The sequence below is a fragment of the Peromyscus maniculatus genome, chromosome 5, assembly GCF_049852395.1.
Source record: "Peromyscus maniculatus bairdii isolate BWxNUB_F1_BW_parent chromosome 5, HU_Pman_BW_mat_3.1, whole genome shotgun sequence".
NCBI lineage: Eukaryota > Metazoa > Chordata > Mammalia > Rodentia > Cricetidae > Peromyscus > Peromyscus maniculatus.
Window position 1 is genome coordinate 80397615 of NC_134856.1, and position 16042 is coordinate 80413656.

Consider the following 16042-nt stretch of genomic DNA (forward strand, 5'->3'; position numbering starts at 1 on the left):
CACACACACACACACACACACACACACGCACACACATACACACACGTATACACACACACTTGAAATCTTTTCAAGTGACCATTAAAGGCAATTGCTCCTTCCGTCAGTTGCTGTCCCTGCACACGTTCCATCCCGTTAGTTCCTTTGAGAAAATAATAAGTATGTGACTCTGTATGTTTATGATTTTTACCTCCGCTGCTAGAAAATGTGAGGCTCAAGTCGAGACCTAAGCTCTGCAATGTCTTTTCACATCTATGGCATGCGTTTGCCTCACTTGTCCCTCTGCCTTACATTATCCTTACTTCCTGTTTAACTCTTAGCTCTGTTTACACGGTTATGTGTCTTGATTGCCACTCCTTCCAGGCTGCGTGGGATCCTGCTGCTCTCTCTTCTCTGTGTGGGCTTCTGTTGGGAAAACGGACACAATGAAAACACAGTCCATTGAGAAGAGGGCAAAGCAGAACCGAGTCTACAACTTCCTTTCTCTTGGCAGAACGAATTGTCTCAGCAGGTCTATCGAAACCGTTCCTGGGTAAGCTGAGACATGGGAACACCACGGTCTGAACAAGGCAGTTCTTCTTCCCAGGACGGGATGCATTCATCCCGTACAAAGCCACTGCACCCCACCCCATTGTGTGCGGGAGGGACCTGGAGTCTCAGCATACCCTGAGTTGAAGGGGTTCTCTAGGGAGATCACACAGTAGGTGAGGTTCCCATCGGCGTGGTGGCACGTTGGCATACCGCATCTCCCAGCGCCCTGCTCCCAGGGCAAGCTACCGTTCCCTGTGTGGTATCTTCCCCATCTCACCCTTGCTGGCCTGAAAGCTGGAAAGTTGGTGCGATTTGACTTTTCATCCCCGTTTCCCCCACACACACACACAGGATGCAGGCAGCCTCCTGTGGGTCCTTTTCAAAACTCCATACCTCTTCTCTTCTTTTCCTTTGGAATGTTTGCTGTCCTTGTTATCAGCTGCCCCCAACTATCAGATGCACCTCTCTGGGAAAAGCGTACTGCCTTGTCATGTGAGCTGGGGCCAAGAACCAGAAGAAGGCCACGTTCACAGTTTTAGGAAAGTTGTTGTGTATGTTAGTGTCTGGGTGAAAGCTGTTCATTTCCATAGAGGTGCTCGGTCTAAATCCTTCCCCAGCAGAGATCCTACCTCAGTGTCTCCTCCAGAGGACAGGGAGTCATTAGTTCTGTAACATCCAAGAACCACCCATCCCTGGAACCTAGTATCTGATGTTGGTTCTCATGGGGGGGAAATGGGGACAAGAGGTAAGAGGCTAAGAGGCTTCCATCGCAAGGCAGGGTTACTCCGAGAGGAAGAAACAGCACAGTCCTGAGGGCTGATTCTGTTAGCTGGCAGGTTCTGAAAGCCCCTGACCTTGAGATGTGAGCTGTCACTATAGTCACTATCGTCACTGTCAGAGCATTTCTCTACCTTGCCTGGCTATTGGGACACTCCTGCCCCACTGCTCAGTAGAGTGTACAGGAAGCAAGACAAGGCTCCCTGATGACTGTCATGTGACCAAGACACTCTGGCCAAGGATGAAGACAGACCAGACTTCCTGACTCCACCGTGGAGGGGCCTCACTGGGTGAACAAGGGTCAAGGATCAAACATCCAGTTATACATTTTCTGCCCTGCTTATCTAGCCCACCTCCAGAGTAAGGAGGGAAATGAATTCACTGGGCAGCAGCTACCCTGGTAGCTTTTCCCTCACTATTTCTCAGTCTCCTCACACTTCCTTCTGTCCTGTGTTCCCCTCCAGACTGATCAGAGAACATGACTACCAGTAGATTCATACATGAAGGAAGTTACAAAGGTTCCAAAGACCTTGCCTGGATAGGAAAAGCCTAGAAAGTATAGGTGCTGATTTACCTGTTACTGGGAGGGGGGAGCACATTTTGTTTCCTTTATGTGTGTATCTGATTCTCACACAGCCCCTAGAAGGTTGGCTGTGTTCACATCCCCCACTTTTAAAAGAAGAAACAGAGTCCAGAGAAAAGAAATAACTTTCCAGGGTTACTCTGGCCAGATTCTAGGTTCAGATCCAGGCAATCTGAATCGGAGAGCTCCCGGGAAGGAACTGGGAGGAGCTGACACTGGAATGAGACCCTTGGTGCTGAAACTACTGAGAAAGTGTCCTTTGGAGAGGAGTGGTGGGTAACGTGAGCAGATCTTAAATGACAGCGGTGACGCAGCCTAGAGATACAGGCCTAGGATTCCATCTACCCTAGAGGCGGAGGCAGGACGATCACCTGGGTTACAGTCAATCAAGGCTAGTCTGGGCAACTTAGTGAGAACCTGTTTCCAAATTTAAAAGGCAGAAAGAGGGAAGCAGTTGACCATTGGATGGTATGCACAAGACCCTGGGTTCAGTCTCAATAGCACATACACACATGCAGAATTTGAATTATGATAAGGAGGAATGGTTTCGTGTATCTGGTGGTGTCTAGTAAAATTCCAATGGAAACTGCTGCCCCGTGTCTTCTCTGTGACACTATGGGGTCACTTCCATTTCTCTCTTTGTCTTATATTTTCTACATATTAAGTACCCCACATCCCTACTTGTTTTCTTACCCAGTCCCCATGTCCATTCCTGGAATCTGAGCTTGAACTCTTTGTTTTGGATGTCTGATTGGTTGGTTCTGTTTATTTATATTCATGTGTTCACATATTTTTTTTAGTACTGGGGATGTAAATCTATATTTTGATGCTGGGATGTGGGTCACTGATAGAATGCTTGCCTAGCATGCTTGAGTCTATGTGTGCTAGCCCCTGCGTGATACAAGAGAAGGAAGGAAGGAGGAAAGGAGGGAGGGAGGGAGGGAGGGAGGGAGGGAGGGAGGGAGGGAAGGAAGGAAGGAAGGAAGGAAGGAAGGAAGGAAGGAAGGAAGGAAGGAAGGAAGGAAGGATGAACTCACAGTGGTGACCTCTGTCCTCTGGGTATTGGGGTCCCTGACACCCCCATAGAAGTCTAGGCCACTGTAACAAAGTGGTGGAGGTAGGATGTGCCACTAGGGGGCAGGAAAGACTCAGACCCTTGGCCTCCATGCTTGTAGGATCTGTCTCTACTAAAGGTACTTTTTTTGAGGGGTGGCAGAGATTGTCATAGCTAGAAGCAAAGTTACTGAAAATCATCACACTAGGTTGCTATGGTAAGCAGTGTTTCCATGTGTAAAGGAGTCACTCGGAATCTTGTCAAATGCAGATTTCTCACGGGTTCCCAAGTATCAGCTGATACTGGGGACCAGGGAAGATGCTTTGAAGTGGTCAAGGCCCTAAAGTATCTCCTGGTCTGCACCTACTCACAGATTATTGTCCTCTCTCCCCCCCACCATCTCACACACACACACACACACACACACACACAGTGTATGTATACACAGATATACATGCATGTGTGTGCATGTACATATGAAAGTCAGAAGACAACCTTGGTTGTCAATCTCAAGCACCAGCTACCCTTTCATCTTGTTTCTTTTTGACATGGGTACTGTCACAGGCTTGGGAGCTATCACTTAGGCTAGGTTGACTGGCCAACAAATCCCAGACATCCATCTCTTTGCTTCCCTGGCGCTGGGATTATAAACATTATAAGGACGTCCGCCACTCCTGGCTACTCTACATGGGTTCTGGGACTCCAGCTTGGACCATCAGCCTGCAGAGCAAGCACTGCTTGACTGAGCTAGCTCCTCAGCCTTATTATTGTTCCTTTTCAACTTTATTCCAGAGATGGAGGGAAGATAGGTACCACTCTATGAAATCTCTATCCTTTATAGCAATCCACCCCATTCCCCCGCCTCTATCATCTATCAATTTATTATCTTTACCATGGTCAACTTATCTGAACATAGAGGCAAGTTCAGTAATGACTGTGTAACCCACCTCATGAAGAATGAAATCCATGATGTTGGTGGTCACCGGTGAGAAAGGAAGGAACTTAGCACACAGAGATGGGCCTTCCTGAAAAGTGTTATTTCTTGGATCCTATGGATACTTAGATTATACTTCCCTTTGCAATGCTCTCTCCTTCTCTAGTGCCTGTCAAGGTCTAGGAGATGTTCACAGGTGCCAAGCCAGGAAATCATTCAGACCTAAACCATCCAAAGCCCTGAAAACTCTCAAGAGCAAACATGGATCTTTCTGGATCCTGTCTAATCCTGCAGAAGCAGGATTGGAAGCAGACTGTGCCTGTATGTCCAAAGATTATCTTCATTTCCTCTGTGTTTTGAGAAAATATTAAATAAATAGGCTTGAGACTGTACATTAGCAGGCTGTCAGATTAGCTCCTCCTCACACCGTGTGTGTGTGTGTGTGTGTGTGTGTGTGTGTGTGTGTGTGTGTGTGTGTGTGTGTATGTGTGATGTACACATGTGTGTGCAGGAGTATGCCTTAGCAAGTGCATGCAGAATTCACAGAAGAACATTAGATGTCCTGCTCTATGATATTCTACCATATTCCCTTGAGATGGTCTCCATCTGAAGCAGAAGCTCTTCGTTTTAGCTAGGCTGGCTGGCCAGAGATCTCCTGGGCTTCATCCTCCAGTGCTGATGTTATAGACACTCCCATCCCAGCTTCTGTGTGGATACTGGGGATTTGAACTCAGGCCCTCTTGCTTGTGCAGCAAGCACCCTTAACCACTGAGCCATCTCCATAGCCTTTCTATATCAGTTTCCATCCCATCTCCAGTAGACTTGTTTTTGTTGCTCTGAGAGCAGAGAAAGGGAGGGGAGGCACAAAGTGTTTGTTTTCCAGCCACAGATGAGGGTAAGTCCGTCCTCCTGCCTTAGGGTGTAATTCTTTCTTCCTCTTCCCTTACAGCTGTGACCTAGTTAATTGTAGGTGGGAAGCAAACTCTGAAATCATCAGACTTTTGACTTGGCTTAGGATCTTGCTCTGTGAAGTGGTAGGATGTCCTACTTAATGACAGGAAGTTGGGTCCCATGATCAGCAACATTCATGTCCTTTGTGCTCAGAGATAAAGAACTGAGTGTATAAGGCTGTGGTTTCCTTGTGGTCAGGGAGGAGAGGCAAGAGATAGATGAGTCCATGACCCACGGATGAATCACTCCTGTCTAAACAGTTGAAATGCTCCTCTGAGTGTCCTGGCCTGCAGTTCTCGAGTCCGCTGGGACAAAGGAGGGAGTGATTCATTCCTCATGGTGAGGAGCCTATGGGCCAGAATGTTATATCATTAAGAAGCCAGTCTAGGGCTCGGGATGTTGCTCAGTTGATAGATTGCTCGCTTAGTACGTGTGAAGCTCTAGGTTCAGTCCTAGCATTGTGTAAGCCGGTCACAGTAGTGTATATATGTGACCGAAGTACATCTTTAGCTACATAAAGAGTTTAGGTCAGCCTGGGCTACACGAGATCCTGTCTCAAGCAAGCAAATAAACAAAGGACGAACTGGGAAATAGCTCAGTTGGTAAGTATTTGTCATGCATACAGGAAGACCTGAGTTTGGTCCCCAGAACCCACCTAAAAACAATTAAGCATGGTAGTATGCTCCTGTAATCCTATCACCTGTTAGGTGGTCACAGGCAGATCCCTAGGGCTCATGGGCCAGCCAGCTTATCTACTTGCTGAGCTTCAGGCCAGTGAGAGACTCCATTGCAAAAAACAAGGTGAACAGCTCTAGAGGAGGAGGAAGGGCAGATCCTGGAGGAGCAGGAGGAGAAGGAAGGGGAAAAGGAGGAGGAGGAGGAGGAGGAGGAGGAGGGCAGGTCCTGGAGGACACCTCCTGAGGTTTGCCTCTGGCCTACAACACACACACACACACACACACACACACACACACACACACACACACACACACACACACACGACTATGCATACGCACATGAGCATGAGAAAGAAATGAGATTCCTAGCAGGAACCTATTGCGTCACAAACAGGAAGGCTCAGAGTCATGTTTTAGCACAGCTTCCAGGTAAACTCTGACTCTAGCCACAGCTGACAGAGACTTCAGCAACGCCATGAGTTGAGAGGAACTCGTGTGATATACAGTGACCTCCAGATCGACCACAGAGTAAGTCTCTTCCTCAGCTGTGGGGGAAGGTGAATTTGCTTTATTTATTCCAAATGAGGGAAAGGGCCCCTTGGAAATTCATAGCTGTATCAGGCCTTAGGTAAAGTAAATTTATCACTTATAGGATCCCTATGTCCTGTGTCAGAAATTGTCAAGACACAGGAGAAGCACAGAAATAGGAAGTTCTGGACAACCAACAGAAGACAGAGGCAGGGGACATGACCTTACTTCCCTCTCATCTACCACTTACCCACTTCTACCTGCAGGTCCTGGGTGTCACACTAGCAACTTGACCCCTACCCTAATCTAAAGGGTAGGAAGTCCTCTGGTGTAGGCAGAAACGACAAGGTCAGACCCGTTTGAGCCTCCTTTAAGTCTTGTGTTCCCCCAACTTGTCTTTTTCATGGTGTGTGTGTGTGTGTGTGTGTGTGTGTGTGTGTGTGTGTGTGTGTGTGTGTTCATGTGGAGCTGAGAGGACAACCTCTGGTGGTGTTGCTCAGGTGTCATTCATCTTTAATCTTGAGACAGGGTTTCTTCACTGGCTGTTTCCATCCATCTGTCCCCAGTGTTAGGATCATCAGTATGTGCTCACTACCTGGCTTCTTCATGTGGGCAGTAAAGAGTGAACCCAAGTCTTCCTGTTTGCAGCTACTTTACTGAGTTATCGCCCAATCCCTAAAAGCTGTATCCCAGTCTGGCTCCAAACTATGGTTTGTTCCGGTCTCATCCTCTTCAGTAATTTCTTGTCAGCATTCACCACTGTGACCCACTATGCATCTTTGCTATTGATTCATCTAATTTCTGTTCTTCTGGATTCATTATTCAAGGTACTTTGATTGACTGCTTTGAACTCACTAGCTTTGACCTTTGAATTATGAATGGTGTCTGTGCCGCTGTCTCAATATCTACAGTTTGCCTAGATGTTCAGTCCCAAGATAATTGGTTCTTCATTTTGTAGTCTTTATTACTAACTCCCAACCCACAGTTATCATCCTCAGCTAGCCATGGATTCCAAACAGATCATATCATCTACGGCCAGCTAATTTAAATGGTCCCAAAAGGCAGAAACCTAAATAAATATTTTAATCTGTAAGAATTCTTAATGAGAAAGTTCAACTTGAATTTTTCAGCAGAAGTCTAAACAGTGAGTACATAATAACTCCAGCTTAAAACAGACCTGATTCTGTACATATCAAAGAATTCTGGTCCCGTCATACTTGAATGTACTATACAAAGTTTTCATTCATTGATAATCTAAATCCCCATTGACCAACTCAGTACAGAAAATTTATGGTTGCTCCTTGGGTTGTTTTATTATAGTGATTGTTTGCCATTGCTATAATGAGAGGAAAATATATTAAAATAACTAGCAATGCAATTTAGCATCTAGAAATTTCCATCTGAGATTTCCCAGTCAAGAACAGTTACCTCACTGTACCATGGGGATTTGTTCCTAGACCCCTGCAAATGCTAAAATCTATAGATGCTTAAGCTCCTCATATATAGCAGAATGCTATTTGCATAGAGCCTATATATATTTTTTCTATGTACTTTAAAATCATCTCTAAATTACTTATGCTATATAATGAATGCAAATGCTGTAAAAATAGCTGTTATATGCATTATGTAAGGAAGAGTAGCAAAGAAAGTCAATACATATTCAAGACCAATATTATTCTTAAAAAATATTTTGATTCTATAATTGGTTGCAGGTACAAATGTGGAGCCCATGGATATGAGGGGCTTGTTGAACAGAAAATGTGATAAACTAGAATAAAGGAGATGCTTGGCACAGCCACGTCAGAATGGAGACCTGGAGAGCCAGACGTGTCTCAGAGTTTATAGGAATCTAGAGCACAGCACTCAATGACACTGTGACGCGATGCCTGGGGCTGACATCCCTTCACAATGCACATTTTGGGGCTGGGGATGTATCTTAGTGGTAGAGCACAATACATCGCCTAGCACACTCAAAGCCCTTGGTTCCATGCAACACACACACACACACACACACACACACACACACACACACACACACACACAAAGTCATCTGATGATAATTACATTCCTGTTAAGTTCAAGGTACTAGATATAGAAAACTTCACTGTTAGAAGTTTTAAAGACAGCAGAGACTACCAGAAAACTATCTTATTTAAAACCAAAGAAACACCTTCCTAGATAGCTTATTATAAATGAGAGACTATCCCAGTCTGGCAAAGGAGTCTAAAGAATTGAAACTATAGGTAAGAACTAAGTGTTTTTACCTCTTCTAAAATTCTATCTCTTAGAACGTCTACCTGCTTCTCACTAAAAGAACTTTCCTTTGCTGCGCTGTCCTGGTCCTCTTCCCAGCATCCAGACAAATCTGTCAGCCTCTTCTGGCTCCTTTTCAGAGGGAGGGTGTTTGATTACCCTCTAGGTGACTCTCCCATGAGCTCAGTGCTCCTTTGTGGAAAGGAAGTGGTTCTGGGCTGTCAGGGCAGTTTCTGGAGCAAACAGCCCCTTCTCGCCACCGACTGGGAGACTCCCTCAGAACTTAACTACTGACAAGCCCCAGACCATTGTTCCTGTGAGCATTTGGAACCCCTAAGCAAAACAAGGCCTGTGGGGTTTGCTTTGCTTTGTTTTGTTTTGCTTCAATTTTAGGCTGTGATTACGTAAACATATGCTTGGAAAATGTAATATACTCCAAAGCCATCCTTATTCCCCGAGTTCCATGGAAACCAACCAAGAAGAGATTAAAGCGTTTAATTTCTGATCCAGGCCTGGACTGATTTAATCTAGGGGGCCCTGATGGCTGTTTCTGTGGAGGCCTGGGGTGGATGTGAGAGTCTGCTTTCCTAACAGGGGGTAATGGGTAGATGACATCATTTTTACAGCCACAGGATCACTCCTATGATGGTTCTGAGAGCTTGGGGGAAATATTTCTAAAGATAGCTCTTGGCTCGCTGCTGCTGATTACTTAAGCCAGAGGGCAGCTCCTGCATCTCTCATACTTTCCCAGGGACCCAAAATATTTGTATAGACATAGCCAAGCATTTTTGAAAACCGTTCTCCTACATCTCACCCTGAGGACCTATAAGTTCCTAGCATTGACATGAGTGGGTCTTTGGGGTTCTGGGGATCAGAAACAATGGCGCCTTGGTGAGTCCTTGTCAAAGCTGGGACATTTTCCAGATCCATATATGGGATTGCATGTGCTAATGAGCAGGCATGAGATTCCTCTGGGTTCCCAAAGCTTGTTTGGGTTTGGGTTTTGCAGTTCGCCCACTCACTTAACCAGGCAAGTGCTATTTCTAAATATCCCTTTCCCGAAGAATTGGAACAAGGCTTGTAAAGTGACAAATGGTAACTTCCAGAAGTGTTTGGATTTTGTCCTCAGATGGTGGGTGTGGGTGAGACCGCCAGAAGCAGAAGTGAGTGGAGGGGGGCTGCTGAGGCAGGAAGGGGAAGCGCTGGCATCCTGTTTTAACCTCGCCTTCCAGCCTTGCCAGAGGCTGAGGCAGGAGCTAGAGCAGTCTGCCCTTCCCTAAAGCGGCCCTCCCTGCCTCCACCGACCCTCGGTCATAAAACTGACTTAGGGAAGAGAGAAGCCATGTCAAGAACTTTGTTTAGGAAAGCCAGAATGCTACCACTTCACACGTACTAGGGCGGCTGGAACCCGCGGGAGGAACAATAACAAGACTGAAGAAGATGTGGCGAGACTAGCTCGGGTGAGAATACATCATGATGCAGACGCTTTGAGCACAGTCTGGCGGTTCCTAGGAAGGAGAGGGTTCCTGCGTGCCCAGTGGAGGTACAGACACCCTTCCGGGTAGGTACACCCCCAGAGAAAGGAAAAGTGTGCACCTGCACAAAGACACATGCGCAGATGCTCACAGCAGTATGGCTCAGAAAAGCCAAGAACAACCTAACAGTCTGTGAGCTGAAAAACAAGTAAACATGGCGAAATCACCCAAGGAACACCATTTAGCAAAGACAAGCAGTTTTGGTAGGGCGGGAGAGATGGCTCAGTACCTAAGAAGGCTTGCTCCTTGGGGTCAAGCCCTGGGGAGACAGAGACAGATGGATTTTTATGAGTTCGAGACCAACCTGGTCCATCTACATAGAAAGATTCAGGCCAACCAGGGTTACGCAATGAAATCCTCTCTCCAAAAAGAAAGAACTTGCTGCTCTTACAAAGGACTCCCCTTGGTCCTCACAAGCCCCTGTAACTCTGGCTGAGTTAGCTGACAACTTCCTCTGGCCCCAAGGATGTTCACACACATGCATGCATACACACAAAAATAAAAAACAAAACAAAAATAAATCTTTAAAAAAAAAAAAGAATTGGTAAGTGCTACAACACAGGTGAACCAGGAAAACCATCACACCAAGTAAACAAAGGCAGGCACAAATATTAGATTAATAGATGTCTAGAGTAGGTGACCCTATAGAAACAGAGTTTCCTACTAGTTGCCAGTGACATAGGAAGAGAAAGAAGAGAAGGGGTGAATGTGACAATTAATGGGTGTGGGGATTAGGGGGCACGAGAGATGAAAGCGTCCTAAAATCCTATTATGGTGCTATATGTACAGATTCTGTGTGTATACTGAGAACCACTGAGTAACACCTCTGCTTTGTATTTTTCAAGGCAGGGTTTCTCTGTGTAGCCTTGACTGTCCTGGAACTTGCTCCGTAGCCCAGGCTGGTCTCCAACTCAGGGATCTGCCTGCTACTTCATCCCATTCCTAGTGCTGGGATTAAAGGCATGTGCCATTATGCCCAGCAAGTAGCACATTTTTAATGGGTTAATTGTCTTGGTATATGAATTACAGCCCAACAAAAGTGTGTGTGTGTGTGTGTCTGTGTGTGTGTGTGTGTGTCTGTGTGTGTGTCTGTGTGTGTGTCTGTGTGTAGAACGCTATCCAATAGTTATAGGCCACCTTCATTTTTAATACAAAGCAAGGCTGGGGATGTAATTATGTGGAGGGCACTTGTCCAGTATGTACTAAGGCCTGCCCTGGGCTCAACCTTCAACAGGGAAAGAAGGAAGGGAGGAAGAAAGAGAGGAGGGAGGAGCTTCTAACCTTGTCTTATCCGGTATTTTATTGTATTTAGAGAGTTTGTAGCAAAAATATTGATGGACGTACAAAAGGAGTTGTACATTAATTTTTACCTCAGTGTCTGGTAGATGCCCTGTAGCCTGTGGGCCTAAGTTTGATCCCCAAAACCCTTGTCGAAAGCCAGGTGTGGTGATACACGCGTGTAATCCCAGCATGGGACGTGTGGAGGCAGAATGATCCCTAGAGCCACTGAGCAGCCAACCCAGTCAAATGAGCTACTTCCGGGCCATTGAAGACCCTGTCTCAGGAAAAGGTTTGATGGCGTACTGAGAAACGACATATAAGGTTGCCCTCTGACCTCCATACACATGTGGACACACAACGCAAACGCACATACAAGAACACACAAGAATAAATAAATTGAAATTTCCATCTGAGTCCTTTGTCAGGAGGCAGAAAGAGAATACAGAATGAAGTGAGGATCTGTAGCGCAGAGCCATGATGCCTAAGTGACACGTAGATACAATGTATCTGTTAAATGCACACAAAACCCGTAAGGAACTGCTTTCTAGAACACCAGCTTTCTGGAGATTTTGTGGATGGCATTGCTGCAGTCTTGTGTGGACTTGTTCTTTTCCTCTCACTGCCTCAGCCTCTGTTCGGAAGACGGAGAGCACTGGTCCCCTTCGGTCCTAAGAGAATGTATCTGACATATACTTGAATTCCTGATGGAAGTCTCTAGATATTGAGCTGCAGCTGGAGTGGGCTTTGATGTCCAACCCACCCTTTACCTCCAGGTCTTATCACTAAAAAGATAACCGCACACGGAGCACTTCTTTGAAACGTCGCCATTTGTGCCTCCTGGGGACTCTCTGGACATCGAGGAGTTCTCCAGTCAATCTTTGGGCTGACATTTTCTCTGATAAGGTGGCAGGCATCATCACTAAATGACTTAGATGGGTTCTATTAGATTGCATTTGGGGAATATGTTTCTTTGGCTGCTATAAATACACTTCTCCATGTCTGTGCTGTTTCCTGTATATTTATATATCTGCAAGTTTTATTCCTAATTACCCTCCACATGATTTTCAACTTCTTTTTTTTTTCCTGAGGTTTTTTTTTTTTTCAAAGCAGCAATGGCATCTTCAGACATACCCAGCATCAGGAAAAGGCACTTAATTAGTTTTAAATTTTTTAAAGCTGATGTTAACAGAAAAGCTGTGTTAACAGAAGCAGCAGGGGGACGGGGGAAGTGCTGAGAGGTGGAAGAGGAGCTAGAGAGATGGGCCAATTTGTGGGCCGCTGTGAGGAGCTGAGTTCGAATTCCTGCTACCCATTAAATGTCAGGTGAATACGGAGGCCTGTCGATCATCCCACAGCTCAGAGGGCAGAGACAGGGGGTCCCCAAGGCAGACTGCCTAGGTAGACTAGCTAGATTGGTGAGCTCTCCACTCAAGTGGGAGACCCCGCCTCAGTCTGTGAGGTGGCAAATGGTCAGGGAAGACACCCAACAGCAACCGCTGGCATCTGCACACATTTGAACAGATGTGCACACACAGGCACACCCTCGTGTGAATGTGCACACCTACACACCACACCCTATACAACAAAAAGAGAGAAGATGGAATGGTGGGCTAGCGGGCTGGCAGACGTACGAGGGTCTGGGTCGTGGCATATGGAGGGCCAGCAGCCACCCTGTGGACCATCTAGGTGCCCCCTGCTCTGGCCCCAGGTGGGAGCTTCAACGTTTCTCCCTGCATCAGGAGGCCATGGATTTAGGGTCTCCAGCCATGGAGTCTTCTCCAAACGTAGAACCCGAGGACCAATATGTAGCTCTTCCTTATTCTGTTCCCCAAGGTGTACAATAGGCCATCACTTGGCACCTAGCCCCGGAGGTCAATGCCTTCCATGTTTTGGCTCTCTTTACTAGCCAAAAAGCCTGCATGGAGGAAAGGTGACCCAGTGATGGTCTGTGAATGGCTCCACCTGGTGTCTCTATGCTGTTCCGCATCCTTCAGGAACCTAACACCTGCTCCTCTGGCCCACTCCATTGCTTCTAAATCTCTGCATCAACTATGCAAGTGCCTAGGCAATTCAAAGGAGTTAGGAGCCGGGAGGTAAGTCCAAGTCACAAATCCTGGTGTCTTGCTCCTGGCCCATCACCATTTTGTCCCTCTGCTCTGTGACTTCCTCCTCTGTAAGATGGGTATCTACATACACACAGAGAAACACAGAGAGAGAAAAAACAAAAAAAAAGATGTACATGAATATACACTCACTGGTATATACTCATGTAAATACATGTATGCAGAGGGAGAGAAAAGACTTACACGCCTATATACACACAGATGTAAATACACACACAAGCACAGAGACAGACACACAAATTAAGAATAAATTGCTGTGAGGATTCAATGTCTCTTAAAAGTGCAGAGCAGGCAGGGCTGGGGACATAGCTCAGTGATAGACTACTTGTCCGGCATGATCAAACCCCGGCTTTCACCCCTAGAACCTCCAATAAAAGGGACCGCATAGGCATCATGATTGGCGACAGCTGTGGTGTTGGCTTGTACATCAGTCGGGGGGCAGACAGGAAGCTTCCTTCTGATATTTTTTTTTTCCAATCTGAAGACTGAAACAAACTCAGGGAGACAATCCAAAAGCCTGGGTAGGAAGTCCAGCAAGACCTACCAGCATTAGCCACAAACAGCCCATCACCCTGAGCTTCTGGGAGCTCAGAGACAAGCTACTGTGAACAGGAGCAAGTCTCCATGGGGATGCCCACTAGTCCTCACAGGGCCAAAACCTTCAGGACCATCTGAGTCCATCTTGATTTTCTCAGAAATTCATGTTTATGCTCAGGCATCTAAAAAATATTATGGCACCTTTATATTCTAAAAAATTCCCAGACCATATGCTAAATATATATTTAAGTTTTCTTGTGTGGTTTTGTTCTTTTACTTTTAAAGGTAATTATTTAGTGATAGAATAAAACAGTATCTTTGGAACTTCCCTGTTTCTTCCATAATTATATGCTTGGGATAAGAAGCTGGTTTGTGGCCAAATCCCCAGAGGGTAGGGAATCTTAGGGCGCACATGCAGAAGTAACCATCAGATAGTGAGTACTTGTTTTCTCTGGGAAATGCCGGAGCAGTTAGCTAATACACTTTACAGAGACACTTTCTGCCTACTGTGTCTTCAACTCATTCCTTTCTCCTACCCCCATCCTTCCTTCTCTCTCTCCTTCCTTCTTGAATTCCTTCTCTTCCTCCTTCCCTTTTCTCTTCTTTCCCACTTTAAGTAAAACAGTGTCTCCTGATGAGTCTAGAAAAACATGCTTCTCTAGCACACCCCACCTTTCATTATAAAAATGGCAGATGAATGAATTGTATGTAGGATAAACTCAAACGTGACACCTTACCTGAGAGCCATGGTTCATGGAGAGATGCTAAAACTCACCAAAAAGTAGTATAAATGAAAGCAATCTTCTTGTACTAATTAAACTGATGCATGGATCATAACAGGAGGGGAAAAGAGGTTAAGCAAACATGACTTGAGAATCACAAATTTTGAAATAATCTCAAGAGTTTGTCGGGAACAAAAATTCCCTGAGTTACCAGAGCCTAGTGAGTGCTAAACCAACCACCCACCCCATGCCTGTGTTCTTGGTGGTAAACCTATCACCTCATTTAATTCTCCAAACAGCCCAAAGAGGCACACAGTGTTTCCATTCTGCAGTTGAATAATTCCATGAAGACATTCGATTTATCCTGATTCCTACAGGAAATGGTAGAGCCTAACTACCATTTATCTAACTCCAGGATACTCCAGTAGGTTAGAAAGTGATAATAAAGGTAAGAGTTGAGGAAATAAATAATAATGTATAAGATGTGCCCAAGAAAACTGTGCCTTAGTATCAACCAAGGTGTGTGTGTTTCTTTGTTTGTTTGTTTGTTTGTTGGGTTTTTGTTTGTGTGTTTGTTTTGAGAGGGTTGGGTTTTTCGAGACAGGGTTTCTCTGTGTAATAGCCCTGGTTGTCCTGTCCTAGAACTCACTGTGTAGACCAGGTTGGCCTGAAAACTCACAGATATCCACCTGTCTCTGGTCTCCTAAGTGCTGGAATTAAAGGTGTATGCCACCACTGCCTGGCTTTGACCCATCTCTTAATCATACAGATTATATCGTAACTATATTCCCATGTCCCTTACTGTCCCTTTCAGCCTTGGAATCTCACCTTTTGGTATGGAATCTCTTGAATTAAAAAACCGGCATATTTCGAATATGGTGATGCATACTTGTGATAACAGCACTCAGGAAGTAGAGGCATAAGGATCACAAAGTCAAGGGTAGCCTGGAACATATAGTAAGTTTTAGGCTAACAACATCTATCAAAAAAAAAAAAAACCTACAAAAAATAGCCAATCAAAAAGGCAATTAAGTTCACAAATAGTTGCAACACATTTAATTGGTTATCTTTCCTTTGCATCATTCTATGCATCATTTATCCATAAAACAGTCAGCACTTTTATAGATCGTAAGGGAGAAAAATGGTACAAGTTGCCTTGACCTTCTTTCTCCATTTTCATCCCTAGTCGTGGATGTAGCTATTAAATCCATCAGATAAGCTTCCTGGCTTCTTACCCCAACCTAAATTTAGCATGATTCCAAGGAAAATGCCTGGTGCCTTAAAAGTAGCCCAGAAAAATAGCTCCAGTGTTGATTGAACTTTTGGCTTCACCATGCAGAAACTCTTAGGTTCTCCAAGTTTTAGAGTTAAGAAAAATAGATGGAATGCCATGGGAATGCTGGCAGGGGAGGCTGGAGTCGCATCCCTCCACTTTCTCACCCTGGAATGTCTCTGCCTTGAGCCCTTCTCTCAATTTCATCTGGACCTGCCAAAAGAGCCAGCCCCAGTGTGTAGGACTGTGGAAGGAGAGGCAAGGATGTGTGATTATCTGCAGG

General features: G+C 45.5%; 1 protein-coding gene across 13 annotated transcripts in view; it reads left to right on the forward strand.

Annotated features, from left to right (window-relative positions):
* Positions 1–16042, forward strand: part of Frmd4a (FERM domain containing 4A) — a 749198-nt gene that overhangs the window by 449314 nt on the left and 283842 nt on the right. Inside the window, exon 1 of one of the 13 annotated variants that reach the window (XM_076572738.1) lies at positions 6017–6035. The exons of the other annotated variants lie outside the window; for them this stretch is intronic. The gene's annotated coding sequence lies outside the window, so the exon portion shown is untranslated. Of the gene's footprint in view, positions 1–6016; positions 6036–16042 lie in introns of those variants that run through there. 13 annotated transcript variants of the gene reach the window in all.